Here is a 17,509-nt window from a genome sequence, read left to right as displayed (position 1 = left end):
ACCTGTGTTGTTTCAGTGTTACCTGTGTTGTTTCAGTGCTACCTGTGTTGTTTCAGTGCTACCTGTGTTGTTTCAGTGTTACCTGTGTTGTTTCATCAGTGTTACCAGTGTTGTTTCATCAGTGTGTTACCAGTGTTGTTTCAGTGCTACCTGTGTTGTTTCAGTGCTACCTGTGTTGTTTCAGTGTTACCAGTGTTGTTTCATCAGGGTGTTACCTGTGTTGTTTCATCAGGGTGTTACCAGTGTTGTTTCAGTGCTACCTGTGTTGTTTCAGTGTTACCAGTGTTGTTTCATCAGGGTGTTACCTGTGTTGTTTCATCAGTGTGTTACCAGTGTTGTTTCAGTGCTACCTGTGTTGTTTCATCAGTGCTACCTGTGTTGTTTCATCCAGTGTTGTTTCACCTGTGTTGTTTCAGTGTTACCTGTGTTGTTTCAGTGTTACCAGTGTTGTTTCATCAGGGTGTTACCTGTGTTGTTTCATCAGTGTGTTACCTGTGTTGTTTCAGTGTTACCTGTGTTGTTTCATCAGGGTGTTACCTGTGTTGTTTCATCTGTTACCAGTGTTGTTTCAGTGTGTTACCAGTGTTACCAGTGTTGTTTCATCAGTGTGTTACCTGTGTTGTTTCAGTGTTACCTGTGTTGTTTCAGTGTTACCTGTGTTGTTTCATCAGTGTGTTTTACCTGTGTTGTTTCAGTGTTACCTGTGTTGTTTCAGTGTTACCTGTCTTGTTTCATCAGTGTGTTACCTGTCTTGTTTCACCAGTGTGTTACCTGTGTTGTTTCATCAGTGTGTTACCTGTGTTGTTTCATCAGTGTGTTACCTGTGTTGTTTCATCAGTGTGTTTTACCTGTGTTGTTTCAGTGTTACCTGTGTTGTTTCATCAGTGTGTTACCTGTGTTGTTTCATCAGTGTGTTACCTGTGTTGTTTCAGTGTTACCTGTGTTGTTTCATCAGTGTGTTACCTGTGTTGTTTCATCAGTGTGTTACCTGTGTTGTTTCAGTGTTACCTGTGTTGTTTTTATCAGTGTTTACCTGTGTTGTTTCAGTGTTACCAGTGTTGTTTCAGTGTTACCTGTGTTGTTTCATCAGTGTGTTACCTGTGTTGTTTCATGTTAACAGTGTGTTTCACCCTGTGTTGTTTCAGTGTTACCTGTGTTGTTTCATCAGTGTGTTACCTGTGTTGTTTCAGTGTTACCTGTGTTGTTTCATCAGAGTTTTACCTGTGTTGTTTCAGTGTTACCAGTGTTGTTTCATCAGTGTGTTTTACCTGTGTTGTTTCAGTGTTACCAGTGTTGTTTCATCAGTGTGTTACCAGTGTTGTTTCAGTGTTACCTGTGTTGTTTCATCAGTGTGTTACCTGTGTTGTTTCAGTGTTACCTGTGTTGTTTCAGTGTTACCTGTGTTGTTTCAGTGTTACCTGTGTTGTTTCAGTGTTACCTGTGTTGTTTCAGTGTTACCTGTGTTGTTTCATCCAGTGTGTTACCTGTGTTGTTTCAGTGCTACCTGTGTTGTTTCAGTGCACCTGTGTTGTTTCAGTGTTACCTGTGTTGTTTCATCAGTGTTACCTGCGTTGTTTCATCAGGGTGTTACCTGTGTTGTTTCATCAGTGTGTTTTACCTGTGTTGTTTCAGTGTTATCTGTGTTGTTTCAGTGTTATCTGTGTTGTTTCAGTGTTACCTGTGTTGTTTCAGTGTTACCTGTCTTGTTTCATCAGTGTGTTACCTGTGTTGCTTTCATCAGTGTGTTACCTGTGTTGTTTCATCAAATTTATGTTGTTTCATTGTTGTTTCTTGTTTTTACCTGTGTTGTTTCAGTGTACCTGTCTTGTTTCACCAGTGTGTTACCTGTCTTGTTTCATCAGTGTGTTACCTGTGTTGTTTCATCAGTGTGTTACCTGTCTTGTTTCACCAGTGTGTTACCTGTCTTGTTTCATCAGGGTGTTTGTTACCTGTGTTGTTTCATCAGGGTACACTCTCCCCCTCCTGTGGGTCCAGGTTATAGAGGTACAGATATCCATCAGCTGCTGCTACCACAGTAGACGAGGAATCTTTTGGATCCTACACGCACACACACACACACACACACACACAAACTTAATCAGACTCATCTGACTGTGTGCGCTTCCCAGCGTGTAGTGTTAGATCTTGGCGATATCGGCAAAAGTTAGCATGATAAATTTACCCATTTTTGCTGAATAACGACTAATACATTAACACAACACTATTATTATTACAACACTATATAACAACACTATATTAACAACACTATTATTATTACAACACTATTATTATTACAACACTATTATTATTACAACACTATATAACAACACTATTATTAATACAACACTATTATTATTATAACACTATTATATATTACAACACTATTATTATTACAACACTATTATTATTACAACACTATTATTATTACAACACTATTATTATTACAACACTATTATTAATACAACACTATTATTAACAACTATTATTATTAATACAACACTATTATTAATACAACACTATTATTATTACAACACAACACTATTATTATTACAACACTATTATTATTACAACACTATTATTATTACAACACTATATAACAACACTATTATTAATACAACACTATTATTATTACAACACTATTATTAATACAACACACTATTATTATTACAACACTATTATTATTACAACACTATTATTAATACAACACTATTATTATTACAACACTATTATTATTACAACACTATTATATTATTATTACAACACTATTATTATTACAACACTATTATTATTACAACACTATTATTATTACAACACTATTATTATTATTACAACACTATTATTATTACAACACTATTATTATTATTATTATAACAACACTATTATTATTACAACACTATTATTATTACAACACTATTATTAATACAACACTATTATTAACAACACTATTATTATTACAACACTATTATTATTACAACACTATTATTATTACAACACTATATAACAACACTATTATTATTACAACACTATTATTAATTACAACACTATTATTATTACAACACTATTATTAATACAACACTATTATTATTACAACACTATTATTATTACAACACTATATTATACAACACTATTATTATTACAACACTATTATTATTACAACACTATTATTATTACAACACTATTATTATTACAACACTATATAACAACACTATTATTATTACAACACTATTATTATTACAACACTATTATTAATACAACACTATTATATATATTAATACAACACTATTATTAATTACAACACTATTATTATTACAACACTATTATTAATACAACACTATTATTATTACAACACTATTATTATTACATTATTACAACACTATTATTATTACAACACTATTATTATACAACACTATTATTATTACAACACTATTATTATTACAACACTATTATTAATACAACACTATTATTATTACAACACTATATAACAACACTATTATTATTACAACACTATTATTATTACAACACTATTATTATTACAACACTATTATTATTACAACACTATTATTATTACAACACTATTATTATTACAACACTATATAACAACACTATTATTATTACAACACTATTATTATAACAACACTATTATTATTACAACACTATTATTATTACAACACTATTATTATTACAACACTATTATTATTACAACACTATTATTATTACAACACTATTATTATTACAACACTATATATATTATTAATACAACACTATTATTATTACAACACTATTATTAATACAACACTATTATTAATACAACACTATTATTAATACAACACTATTATTATTACAACACTATTATTATTACAACACTATTATTATTACAACACTATTATTATTACAACACTATATAACAACACTATTATTATTACAACACTATTATTATTACAACACTATTATATAACAACACTATTATTATTACAACACTATTATTATTACAACACTATTATTAATACAACACTATTATTATTACAACACTATTATTATTATACAACACTATTATTATTATACAACACTATTATTATTACAACACTATTATTATTACAACACTATTATTATTACAACACTATTATTATTACAACACTATTATTAATACAACACTATTATTATTATATAACACTATTATTATTACAACACTATTATTATTACAACACTATATTACAACACTATTATTATTACAACACTATTATTATACAACACTATTATTATATTATTAATTACAACACTATTATTATTACAACACTATTATTATTAATACAACACTATTATTATTATTACAACACTATTATTATTACAACACTATTATTATTATACAACACTATTATTAATACAACACTATATTAATACAACACTATTATTATTACAACACTATTATTATTACAACACTATTATTAATACAACACTATTATTATTACAACACTATTATTAATACAACACTATTATTATTACAACACTATTATTATTACAACACTATTATTATTACAACACTATTATTATTACAACACTATATAACAACACTATTATTATTACAACACTATTATTATTACAACACTATTATTATTACAACACTATTATTATTACAACACTATTATTATTACAACACTATTATTATTACAATATAACAACACTATTATTATTACAACACTATTATTATTACAACACTATTATTATTACAACACTATTATTATTACAACACTATTATTATTACAACACTATTATTATTACAACACTATATAATACAACACTATTATTATTACAACACTATTATTATTACAACACTATTATTATTACAACACTATTATTATTACAACACTATTATTAATACAACACTATTATTATTATTATTAACAACACTATTATTATTACAACACTATTATTAATACAACACTATTATTAATACAACACTATTAGTAATACAAAACTATATTACAACACTATTATTATTACAACACTATTATTAATACAACACTATTATTAATACAACACTATTATTATTACAACACTATATAACAACACTATTATTATTACAACACTATTATTATTACAACACTATATAACAACACTATTATTATTACAACACTATTATTAATACAACACTATTATTATTACAACACTATATAACAACACTATTATTATTACAACACTATTATTATTACAACACTATATAACAACACTATTATTAATACAACACTATTATTATTACAACACTATATTACAACACTATTATTAATACAACACTATTATTAATACAACACTATATAACAACACTATTATTAATACAACACTATTATTATTACAACACTATTATTAATACAACACTATTATTAATACAAAACTATATTACAACACTATTATTATTACAACACTATTATTAATACAACACTATTATTAATACAACACTATTATTAATACAACACTATTATTATTACAACACTATTATTATACAACAAAATTATTAATACAACATTATTATTACAACACTATTATTATTATAACACTATATTACAACACTATTATTATTACAACACTATTATTATTACAACACTATTATTATTTACAACACTATTATTATTACAACACTATTATTATTAAATTATACAACACTATTATTATACAACACTATTATTATTACAACACTATTATTAATACAACACTATTATTATTACAACACTATTATTATTACAACACTATTATTATTACAACACTATTATTAATACAACACTATTAGTAATACAAAACTATATTACAACACTATTATTATTACAACACTATTATTAATACAACACTATTATTAATACAACACTATTATTATTACAACACTATATAACAACACTATTATTATTACAACACTATTATTAATACAACACTATTATTAATACAACACTATATAACAACACTATTATTATTACAACACTATTATTATTACAACACTATTTATTATTATACAACACTATTATTATTACAACACTATATTATGACAACACTATTATTATTACAACACTATTATTAATACAACACTATTATTATGACAACACTATTATTATTACAACACTATATTACAACACTATTATTATGACAACACTATTATTATTACAACACTATTATTATTACAACACTATTATTATTACAACACTATTATTAATACAACACTATTATTAATACAACACTATATAACAACACTATATTACAACACTATTATTATGACAACACTATTATTATGACAACACTATTATTAGTACAACACTATTATTAATACAACACTATTATTATTACAACACTATATTACAACACTATATTACAACACTATTATTATGACAACACTATTATTATTACAACACTATTATTAATACAACACTATTATTAATACAACACTATTATTATTACCACACTATATTACAACACTATATTACAACACTATTATTATGACAACACTATTAACATTACAACATATTATTATTCACAGTTACTTTCCAAAAGGCCGACTTGTCCGCTTTTTAACGGGGAGGGCTAGGCCGATCTGCCTGTTTAACGGGAGGGCTCGTGGCCGACTCTGTCCATTTTAACGGGGAGGGCTCGAGGCCGAGGTTATTAACACTATTCCGCTAATACGGGGGAGGGCTCGAGGCCGACCTGTACAACACTATTGGGAGGGCTCGAGGCCGACTTCCGTTAACGGGAGGGCTCGAGGCCGACTTGTCCGTTAAACAGGCACTGGGGAGGGCTCTAGGCCAACTTCTCCGTTAACGGGAGGGCTCGAGGCCGGCTCGAGGCCGACTTGTCCGTTAACGGGAGGCCTCTAGGCCACTTGTCCGTTAACGGAGGGCTCGAGGCCGACTTCTTAATACAACAGGGCTATTATTCTGGCCGACTTGTCTTATTACAACACTATTTAACGGGAGGGCTCTAGGCCGACTATTATTATTAACGGGAGTGGCTCTATTATTATGGAGGCTCGAGGCCAACTTGTCCGTTAACAACAGGGCTCTTATTATTACCACTATTATTATTACGACGACTTCTCCGTTAACGGGGGTAAGGGTTAACGGGAGGGACATATAGGCCAACAAAGAAGCTTGTCAAAGGTAATGCATGTTTTATATTTTATTTCAGGGAGGGCTACTAGGCTTTTGCTTACAACACTATTATGCTAATCAGATAATAGCTTCTCATGCTATTACACTAAAAGCATTTTTAAAATATGACATGTTGGGATTCACAACGACTTTAATTATACCCTGCATGTGTGATTTAATGAAAGTTTGAGTTTTATCGGCTTTATTTGAATTTGGCGCTATATTACAACAGGCTATTGGGCCACTTGACGCTAACTATCCCTTAGAGGTTTTAACGGGAGGGCCTTCTAGGCCGACTTGTCCATTTTAACGGGAGGGCTCGAGGCCGACTTCTCCGTTAATGGGGGAGGGCTCGTGGTTGACTTTCCGTTAACGGGAGGGCTCGAGGCCGACTTCTCCGTTTAACGGGAGGGCTCGAGGCTCGACTTGTCTGTTTTAACATGGAAGGGCTCTAGGCCTCTAGGGCTGACTTCTCCGTTAACGGGAGGCTCTAGGCCGACTTCTCCGTTAACGGGAGGGCTCTAGGCCGACTTCTCCGTTAACGGGGAGGGATCGAGGCCGACTTCTTCCGTTAACGGGAGGGCTCTAGGCCGACTTCTTCGTTAACGGGAGGGCTCGAGGCCGACTTCTTCGTTAACGGGAGGGCTCAAGGCCGACTTCTCCGTTAACGGAGGGCTCTAGGCCGACTTCTCCGTTAACGGAGGCCTGGTTCTAACGGGACTTCTTCATTAATGGGAGGGCTCTAGGCTGACTTCTCCGTTAACGGGAGGGCTCCCTTAGGCCGACTTCTCCGTTAACGGAGGGCTCTAGGCCAACTTCCTCCGTTAACGGAGGGCTCTAGGCTAACTTCTCCGTTAAGGGCTGGGAGGGCTCTACTTCTTCTCCGTTAACGGGAGTGGCTCTAGGCTGACTTCTCCGTTTGGGAGGGCTCTAGGCTGAAATGGGAGGGCCTTCTAGGCTGACTCCTCCAGCTGACTTCTCCAATGGGGAGGGCTCTAGGCTGACTTCTCCGTTAACGGAGGGCTCTAGGCCGACTTCTCCGTTAATGGAGGGCTCTAGGCTGACTTCTCCGTTAACGGGAGGGCTCTAGGCTAACGGAGGCCTCTCTTCTCCGTTAATGGGAGGGCTCTAGGCCGACTTCTTCCGTTAACGGGAGGGCTCGAGGCCGACTTCCGTTAACGGGAGGGCTCTAGGCCGACTTCTCCGTTAACGGGAGGGCTCTAGGCTGACTTCTCCGCAACGGGAGGGCTCTAGGCTGACTTCTCCGTTAACGGGAGGGCTCTAGGCCGACTTCTCCGTTAACGGAGGGCCTAGGCGTCCACTTCTCCGTTAACGGGAGGGCTCTAGGCTGACTTCTCTGTTAACGGAGGGCTCTAGGCCTTCTCCGTTAATGGAGGAGCTCTAGACTTCTCCGTTAACGGGAGGGCTCTAGGTTGACTTCTCCCGTTAACGTTAACGGGAGGGCTCTAGGCTGACTTCTCTGTTAACGGAGGGCTCCTAGGCTGACTTCTCCGTTAACGGGAGTTAACGGGAGATCTAGGCTGACTTCGTTAATGGGAGGGCTCTAGGCTGACTTCTCTGTTAACGGGAGGCTCTAGGCTGACTTCTCCGTTAATGGGAGGGCTCTAGGCTGACTTCTCTGTTAACGGGAGGGCTCTAGGCTGACTTCTCCGTTAATGGGAGGGCTCTAGGCTGACTTCTGTTAACGGGAGGCTCTAGGCCGACTTCTCCGTTAATGGGAGGGCTCTAGGCTGACTTCTCCGTTAACGGGAGGGCTCTAGGCTGACTTCTCCCTGTTAACAGGAGGGCTCTAGGCTGACTTCTTCGTTAATGGAGGGCTCTAGGCTGACTTCTCCGTTAACGGGAGGGCTCGAGGCCGACTTCTCCGTTAATGGGAGGGCTCTAGGCTGACTTCTCCGTTAACGGGAGGGCTCTAGGCTGGGGAGGGCTCTAGGCTGACTTCTCCGTTAATGGGAGGGCTTAGGCTGACTTCTCCGTTAACGGGAGGGCCTAGGCTGACTTCTTCGTTAATGGGAGGGCTCTAGGCTGACTTCTCCGTTAACGGGAGGGCTCTAGGCTGACTTCTGTTAATGGGAGGGAGGGCTCTAGGCTGACTTCTTTCGTTAACGGGGAGGGCTCTAGGCTGACTTCTCTGTTAACGGGAGGGCTCTAGGCTGACTTCTCCGTTAACGGGAGGGCTCTAGGCTGACTTCTCCGGGAGGGCTCTAGGCTGACTGATCCAGAATGATCAGATTTATTTAGTCTCTTTAGAGATTCATTTGCCTGGCTGTTTTTTTTGTGAATACTGGCCTAGGCTATATAATTCACCCTGAGGAAGTGGGAACTCAAAACACATAGATTGCTAACTCAAAGGGCAGGCAGTGAGGAGAGAGTGACGGGAGGAGACGAAGTGAGGAGAGGAAGTGAGGGCAGGCAGTGAAACAGGGACGATACTTTCATTGCAGGAAGCAGATTAATGCACGTTACTACTGACGCACCAAACAATATGGAAGAATGTTGTGTTGGCTAATCCCCCAAATGACCAACGTCAGATAAACTGGGGAAAGCAGGGGCGATGTTAGTGTGTGTTCGAGAACGTTCTAGTGTGTGGGGGAGAATATGGTCCCAGCTCTAGAGTGTGGTAGAGAACGCTCTCGTGGGTGTGTGGGGGGGGAATATGGTCCCAGCTCTAGAGTGTGGTAGAGAACATTCTAGTGGGTGTGTGGGGGGAACATGGTCCCAGCTCTAGAGTCTGGTAGAGAACGTTCTAGTGTGTGGGGGGGAATATGGTCCCAGCTCTAGAGTGTGGTAGAGAACGTTCTAGTGTGTGGGGGGAATATGATCCCAGCTCTAGAGTCTGGTAGAGAACGTTCTCGTGTGTGGGGGGAATATGGTCCCAGCTCTAGAGTGTGGTAGAGAACGTCTAGTGGGTGTTCTTACAGGGCCAGAGCACAGATGTTCTTGTGTCCAGAGAAGGGCAGTCGTGCGGTGGCGAAGGCTCGTCCCTGAGTGAACATCTCTGTCACCTGACGCACACAGAGGAGACAAGGTCAGACAACACACACACACACACCACACACTCTCTCAAAAGGGAAGTCCCACTCACCTGAGAGGGCAGGTAGGTGGTGGACGCCATCAGGACCTTCCCAAAGTATCCACCCCATGTCGTCGGCTCCTCTGTTGGCCTACACACACACCATGTTAATATACAGGACAACACCTCCTCTGTTGGCCTACACACACACCATGTTAATATACAGGACAACATCTCCATCTCCTTGGCCTACACACACACCATGTTAATATACAGACAACATCTAGAATCAACATCTCCTCTGTTGACCTACACACACACACAGGACAACATCTCCTCTGTTGGCCTAATGTTATATACAGGACAACATCTAGAATCAACATCTCCTCTGTTGACCTACACACACACCATGTTAATATACAGGACGACATCTCCTCTGTTGGCCTACACACACACCATGTTAATATACAGGACAACACCTCCTCTGTTGGCCTAGAATCAGGACATCTCCATCTGTTGACCTACACACACACACCATGTTAATATACAGGACAACACCTCCTCTGTTGGCCTACACACACCATGTTAATATACAGGACAACATCTCCTCTGTTGGCCTACACACACACCATGTTAATATACTGGACAACATCTAGAATCAGACTAATGCAGCCAGGTGGGGGAGGGGGGGGTACTTACTTCTCTTTCTGCGTCTCTAGTTTGAAGATGTGGACCGTCTCCGTGTTACTGGATGCTGATAGGTAGAGGCCTTCCATACTGAAGGCCAGGGAACAGATAGATACACACCTAACACACACACACACACACACACACACACACACACACACACACACACACACACATCCACACACACACACTTCAGTGTATCAGACTGAACTCAGCTGTAGCTCATTTAATATTGTCCACTATTAAAACACATATTACTATATAGAGTGGAATGAAGGAGAAGGAGGAGGGAGATGAAGGAGGAGGGAGATGAAGGAGGAGGGAGATGAAGGAGGGAGATGAAGGAGGGAGATGAAGAAGGAGGGAGACGAAGAAGAAGGAGGGAGACGAAGAAGAAGGAGGGAGACGAAGGAGGAGGGAGATGAAGGAGGGAGATGAAGAAGGAGGGAGACGAAGAAGAAGGAGGGAGACGAAGAAGGAGGAGGGAGATGAAGGAGGAGGGAGATGAAGGAGGAGGGAGATGAAGGAGGAGGGAGATGAAGAAGGAGGGAGATGAAGAAGGAGGGAGACGAAGAAGAAGGAGGGAGACGAAGGAGGAGGGAGACGAAGAAGGAGGGAGACGAAGAAGGAGGGAGATGAAGAAGGAGGGAGAATAAGAAGGAGGGAGAATAAGAAGGAGGGAGATGAAGAAGGAGGGAGAAGAAGAAGGAGGGAGATGAAGAAGGAGGGAGAAGAAGAAGGAGGGAGACGAAGGAGGGAGATGAAGAAGAAGGAGGGAGATGAAGAAGAAGGAGGGAGACGAAGAGGAGGGAGATGAAGAAGGAGGACATGAAGAAGGAGGGAGACGAAGGAGGAGGGAGATGAAGGAGGAGGGAGATGAAGGAGGAGGGAGAAGAAGAAGGAGGGAGATGAAGGAGGAGGGAGATGAAGAAGAGGAGGGAGATGAATAAGAAGGAGGGAGAAGAAGGAGGGAGATGAAGGAGGAGGGAGATGAAGGAGGAGGGAGATGAAGGAGGAGGAGATGAAGGAGGAGGGAGATGAAGGAGGAGAGAATGAAGGAGGGAGATGAAGAAGAAGGAGATGAAGGGAGGAGATGAAGAAGAAGGAGGGAGATGAAGGAGGGAGATGAAGAAGAAGGAGGGAGATGAATAAGAAGGAGGGAGAAGGAGGAGGGAGATGAAGGAGGAGGAGATGAAGAAGGGAGGAGATGAAGAAGGAGGGAGAAGAAGGAGGAGGAAGAAGAAGGAGGGAGATGAAGAAGAAGGAGAGTAGAAGAAGGAGAATAAGAAGGAGGGAGAAGAAGGAGGGAGAATAAGAAGAAGGAGGGAGTAGAAGGAGGAGGGAGAAGAAGGAGGGGAGAAGAAGAAGGAGGAGAAGAAGGAGGGAGATGAAGAAGAAGGAGGGAGAGAAGAGGGAGATAAGAAGGAGGGAGATGAATAAGAAGGAGGAGAATAAGGAAGGAGGAGAAGAAGAAGGAGGGAGATGAAGAAGAAGAGGGGAGATGAAGGAGGGAGATGAAGAAGAAGGAGGGAGATGAGAAGGAGGGAGAAGAAGGAGGGAGATGAAGAAGAAGGAGGAGATGAAGGAGGGAGAAGATGAAGAAGGGAGATGAAGAAGAACATTTATGAACATTTGAACATCTTGGCCATGTTCTGTTATAATCTCCACACAGCACAGCCAGAAGAGGACTGGCCACCCCACATAGCCTGGTTCCTCTCTAGGTTTCTTCCTAGGTTTTGGCTTTTCTATGGAGTTTTTCCTAGCCACCGTGCTTCTACACCTGCATTGCTTGCTGTTTGGGGTTTTAGGCTGGGTTTCTGTACAGCACTTTGAGATATCAGCTGATGTACGAAGGGCTATATAAATACATTTGATTTGATTTGAAGAAGAAGGAGGAGGGAGATGAAGAAGGAGGGAGAAGAAGGAGGAGGAGAGATGAAGAAGGAGGGAGAAGAAGAAGGAGGAGGGAGATGAAGAAGAATGAGGAGAAGAAGGAGGAGAAGAAGATAGGAAGAAGGAGGAGAAGGAGGAGGAGAGGAGAGGAGATGAAGAAGGAGGGAGAAGAAGGAGGGAGAAGAAGAAGGAGGAGAAGGGGAGGGAGAAGAAGGAGGAGGGAATGAAGAAGAAGGAGGAGGGAGATGAAGAAGGAGGGAGGGAAGAAGAAGAAGGAAGATGAAGAAGGAGGATATGAAGAGGGAGAAGGAGGAGGAAGGAGATGAAGAAGACGGAGGGAGAAGAAGGAGGGAGAAGAAGAAGGAGGAGAAGGAGGGAGAAGGAGGAGAAGGAGGAGGAGGGAGAAGAAGGGAATGAGAAGGAGGAGGAGGGAGATGAAGAAGGAGGGAGATGAAGAAGGAGGGAGATGAAGAAGGAGGGAGATGAAGAAGGAGGAGAAGGAGGAGGAGGAGGAAGGAGATGAAGAAGACGGAGGGAGAAGAAGGAGGGAGAAGAAGAAGGAGGAGAAGGAGGGAGAAGGAGGAGAAGGAGGAGGAGGGAGAAGAAGAAGGAATGAGAAGGAGGAGGAGGGAGATGAAGAAGGAGGGAGATGAAGAAGGAGGGAGAAGAAGGAGGAGAAGGAGGAGGATGAATAAGAATGAGAAGGAGGGAGAGATGAAGAAGGAGGGAGATGAAGAAGAGGAAGGAGAAGGAGGAGGAGGGAGATGAATAAGGAATGAGAAGGAGGGAGATGAAGAAGGAGGAGATGAAGACCTTTTTGGACTCCTCGGAGGAGGGAATGAAGAAGGAGGGAGATGAAGAAGAAGGAAGGAGAAGGGAGGACGAGGGAGATGAAGAAGAATGAGGAGAACAAGGAGGGAGAAGAACAAGGAGGAGAAGAAGGAGGGAGATGAAGAAGGAGGTTACAACGAGGGAGAAGAAGAAGGAGGGAGATCCAGAAGGAGGGAGATGAAGAAGGAGGGAGATGAAGAAGGAGGAAGGATGGAGGAGAAGGGTCAGGGAAGGGAAGGAGAGGATGGATGAAGAGGGAGGAATGAGGGAGAGGGAAGAAGGAGGGAGAAGAAGAAGTCAGGGATGAAGAAGGAGGGAGATGAAGAAGGAGGAAGGAGATGAAGAAGGAGGGAGATGAAGAAGGAGGGAGATGAAGAAGGAGGGAGATGAAGAAGGAGGGAGATGAAGAAGGAGGGAGATGAAGAAGGAGGGAGAAGAAGAAGGAGGAGGGAGATGAAGAAGGAGGGAGATTAAGAAGGAGGGAGATGAAGAAGGAGGGAGATGAAGAAGGAGGGAGATGAAGAAGGAGGAAGGAGAAGGAGGAGGAGGGAGATGAATAAGGAATGAGGGAGAAGAAGGAGGGAGAAGAAGAAGGAGGGAGATGAAGAAGGAGGGAGATGAAGAAGGAGGAAGGAGAAGGAGGAGGAGGGAGATGAAGAAGGAGGGAGATGAAGAAGGAGGGAGAAGAAGGAGGAGAAGGAGGAGGAGGGAGATGAAGAAGGAGGGAGATGAAGTAGGAGGGAGAAGAAGGAAGGAGAAGGAGGAGGAGGGAGATGAAGAAGGAATGAGAAGGAGGGAGATGAAGAAGAAGTCCTACCTTTTGACTCCTCGACGGAACTCAAACAGTTTCTGTCCTTCAGGGATGGAGAACACACGAATCACCGTACCCTATCAGAACACACCGGTTACATTACACACAGGATAGCTGATCCCTGATACAGCGAGGTTACAACGCACACACTTCCAGCCGGTCCACCACTACACTGTTAATACCCATCAGATCTGCTACCATGGAAGGGTCAGGGATAAGGGTCAGGGTTAAGGGCCATAGAGATGGATAGAGAATAGTATATCTATGGTAAGGGTCAGGGTTAAAGGCCAGGGATAAGGGTCAGGGTTAAGGGTCAGGGTTAAGGGCCAGGGTTAAGGGCCAGGGTTAAGGGCCAGGGTTAAGGGCCAGGGTTAAGGGCCAGGGTTAAGGGCCAGGGTTAAGGGTCAGGGTTAAGGGTCAGGGTTAAGGGCCAAGGCCAGGGTTAAGGGCCATAGAGATGGATAGAGAATAGTATCTCTATGGTAAGGGTCAGGGTTAAGGGTCAGTGATAAGGGTCAGGGTTAAGGGCCATAGAGATGGATAAGAGAATAGTATCTATATGGTAAGGGTCAGGGTTAAGGGTCAGGGTTAAGGGTCGGGGTTAAGGGCCATAGAGATGGATAAGAGAATAGTATCTATATGGTAAGGGTCAGGGTTAAGGGTCGGTGTTAAGGGTCAGGGTTAAGGGCCATAGAGATGGATAGAAAATAGTATCTGTATGGTAAGGGTCAGGGTTAAGGGTCAGGGTTAAGGGTCGGGGTTAAGGGTCGGGGTTAAGGGCCATAGAGATGGATAAGAGAATAGTATCTATATGGTAAGGGTCAGGGTTAAGGGTCAGGGTTATGGGCCAGGGTTATGGGCCAGGGTTATGGGCCAGAGTTATGGGTCAGGGTTAAAGGCCAGGGTTAAGGGTCGGGGTTAAGGGCCATAAAGATGGATAGAAAATAGTATTTGTATGGTAAGGGTCAGGGTTAAGGGTCAGTGTTAAGGGTCAGGGTTAAGGGTCAGGGTTAAGGGCCAAGGCCAGGGTTAAGGGCCATAGAGATGGATAGAGAATAGTATCTGTATGGTAAGGGTCAGGGTTAAGGGTCAGTGATAAGGGTCAGGGTTAAGGGCCATAGAGATGGATAAGAGAATAGTATCTATATGGTAAGGGTCAGGGTTAAGGGTCAGGGTTAAGGGTCAGGGGTTAAGGGCCATAGAGATGGATAAGAGAATAGTATCTATATGGTAGAGGGTCAGGGTTAAGGGTCAGGGTTAAGGGTCAGGGTTAAGGGTCGGGGTTAAGGGTCAGGGTTAAGGGTCGGGGTTAAGGGGCCATAGAGATGGATAGAAAATAGTATCTGTATGGTAAGGGTCAGGGTTAAGGGTCAGGGTTAAGGGTCGGGGTTAAGGGCCATAGAGATGGATAAGAGAATAGTATCTATATGGTAAGGGTCAGTTAAGGGCCAGGGTTATGGGCCAGGGTTATGGGCCAGGGTAATGGGGCAGGGTTAAAGGCCAGGGTTAAGGGCCAGGGTTAAGGGCCAGGGTTAAGGGCCAGGGTTAAGGGCCATAGAGATGGATAGAAAATAGTATCTCTATGGTAAGGGTCAGGGTTAAGGGTCAGGGAGATGGATAGAGAATAGTATCTCTATGGTAAGGGTCAGGGTTAAGGGTCAGGGAGATGGATAGAAAATAGTATCTGTATGGTAAGGGTCAGGGTTAAGGGTCGGGGTTAAGGGCCAGGGTTAAGGGTCGGGTTTAAGGGCCAGGGTTATGGGTCAGGGTTAAGGGTCGGGGTTAAGGGTCGGGGTTAAGGGCCGGGGTTAAGGGCCAGGGTTAAGGGCCAGGGTTAAGGGTCGGGGTTAAGGGCCAGGGTTAAGGGCCAGGGTTAAGGGTCGGGGTTAAGGGCCAGGGTTAAGGGTCAGGGTTAAGGGTCGGGGTTAAGGGCCGGGGTTAAGGGCCGGGGTTAAGGGCCAGGGTTAAGGGCCAGGGTTTAGGGTCGGGGTTAAGGGCCGGGATTAAGGGCCAGGGTTAAGGGCCAGGGTTAAGGGCCAGGGTTAAGGGCCAGGGTTAAGGGCCAGGGTTAAGGGCCAGGGTTAAGGGCCATAGAGATGGATAGAAAATAGTATCTGTATGGTAAGGGTCAGGGTTAAGGGTCAGGGAGATGGAGAGAGAATAGTATCTATATGGTAAGGGTCAGGGTTAAGGGCCAGGGTTAAGGGCCATAGAGAAGGATAAGAGAATAGTATCTATATGGTAAGGGTCAGGGTTAAGGGTCGGGGTTAAGGGCCAGGGTTAAGGGTCGGGTTTAAGGGCCAGGGTTATGGGTCAGGGTTAAGGGTCGGGGTTAAGGGTCGGGGTTAAGGGTCGGGGTTAAGGGTCGGGGTTAAGGGCCAGGGTTAAGGGCCAGGGTTAAGGGCCAGGGTTTAGGGTCGGGGTTAAGGGCCGGGATTAAGGGCCAGGGTTAAGGGCCAGGGTTAAGGGCCAGGGTTAAGAGCCAGGGTTAAGGGCCAGGGTTAAGGGCCAAGGCCAGGGTTAAGGGCCATAGAGATGGATAGAAAATAGTATCTGTATGGTTAAGGGTCAGGGTTAAGGGTCGGGGTTAAGGGCCAGGGTTAAGGGCCATAGAGATGGATAAGCGAATAGTATCTATATGGTAAGGGTCAGGGTTAAGGGTCAGGGTTAAGGGTCGTTGGGTTAAGGGTCGGGGGTTAAGGGTCGGGTTAAGGGTTCGGGGTTAAGGGTCGGGGTTAAGGGCCAGGTTAAGGGCCAGGGTTAAGGGCCAGGGTTAAGGGCCAGGGTTAAGGGCCATAGAGATGGATAGAAAATAGTATCTGTATGGTCAGGGTTAAGGGTCAGGGTTAAGGGTCAGGGAGATGGATAGAGAATAGTATCTCTATGGTAAGGGTCAGGTTAAGGTCAGGGTTAAGGGTCGGGGTTAAGGGCCATAGAGATGGATAAGAGAATAGTATCTATATGGTAAGGGTCAGGGTTAAGGGTCAGGGTTATGGGCCAGGGTTATGGGCCAGGGTTAAAGGCCAGGGTTAAGGGTCGGGGTTAAGGGCCATAAAGATGGATAGAAAATAGTATTTGTATGGTAAGGGTCAGGGTTAAGGGTCAGGGTTAAGGGTCAGGGTTACGGGT

At 41.8% G+C, this 17,509-nt stretch overlaps 1 pseudogene; it reads right to left on the bottom strand.

Moving 5' to 3' along the window:
- The window catches only part of LOC135536751 (WD repeat domain phosphoinositide-interacting protein 2-like), a 34,333-nt pseudogene that overhangs the window by 15,660 nt on the left and 1,164 nt on the right, over positions 1 to 17,509 (bottom strand).

This window comes from Oncorhynchus masou, unplaced genomic scaffold (assembly GCF_036934945.1).
Source record: "Oncorhynchus masou masou isolate Uvic2021 unplaced genomic scaffold, UVic_Omas_1.1 unplaced_scaffold_659, whole genome shotgun sequence".
NCBI classification, from domain to species: domain Eukaryota; kingdom Metazoa; phylum Chordata; class Actinopteri; order Salmoniformes; family Salmonidae; genus Oncorhynchus; species Oncorhynchus masou.
This window is presented reverse-complemented; position numbering and strand designations above follow the sequence as displayed.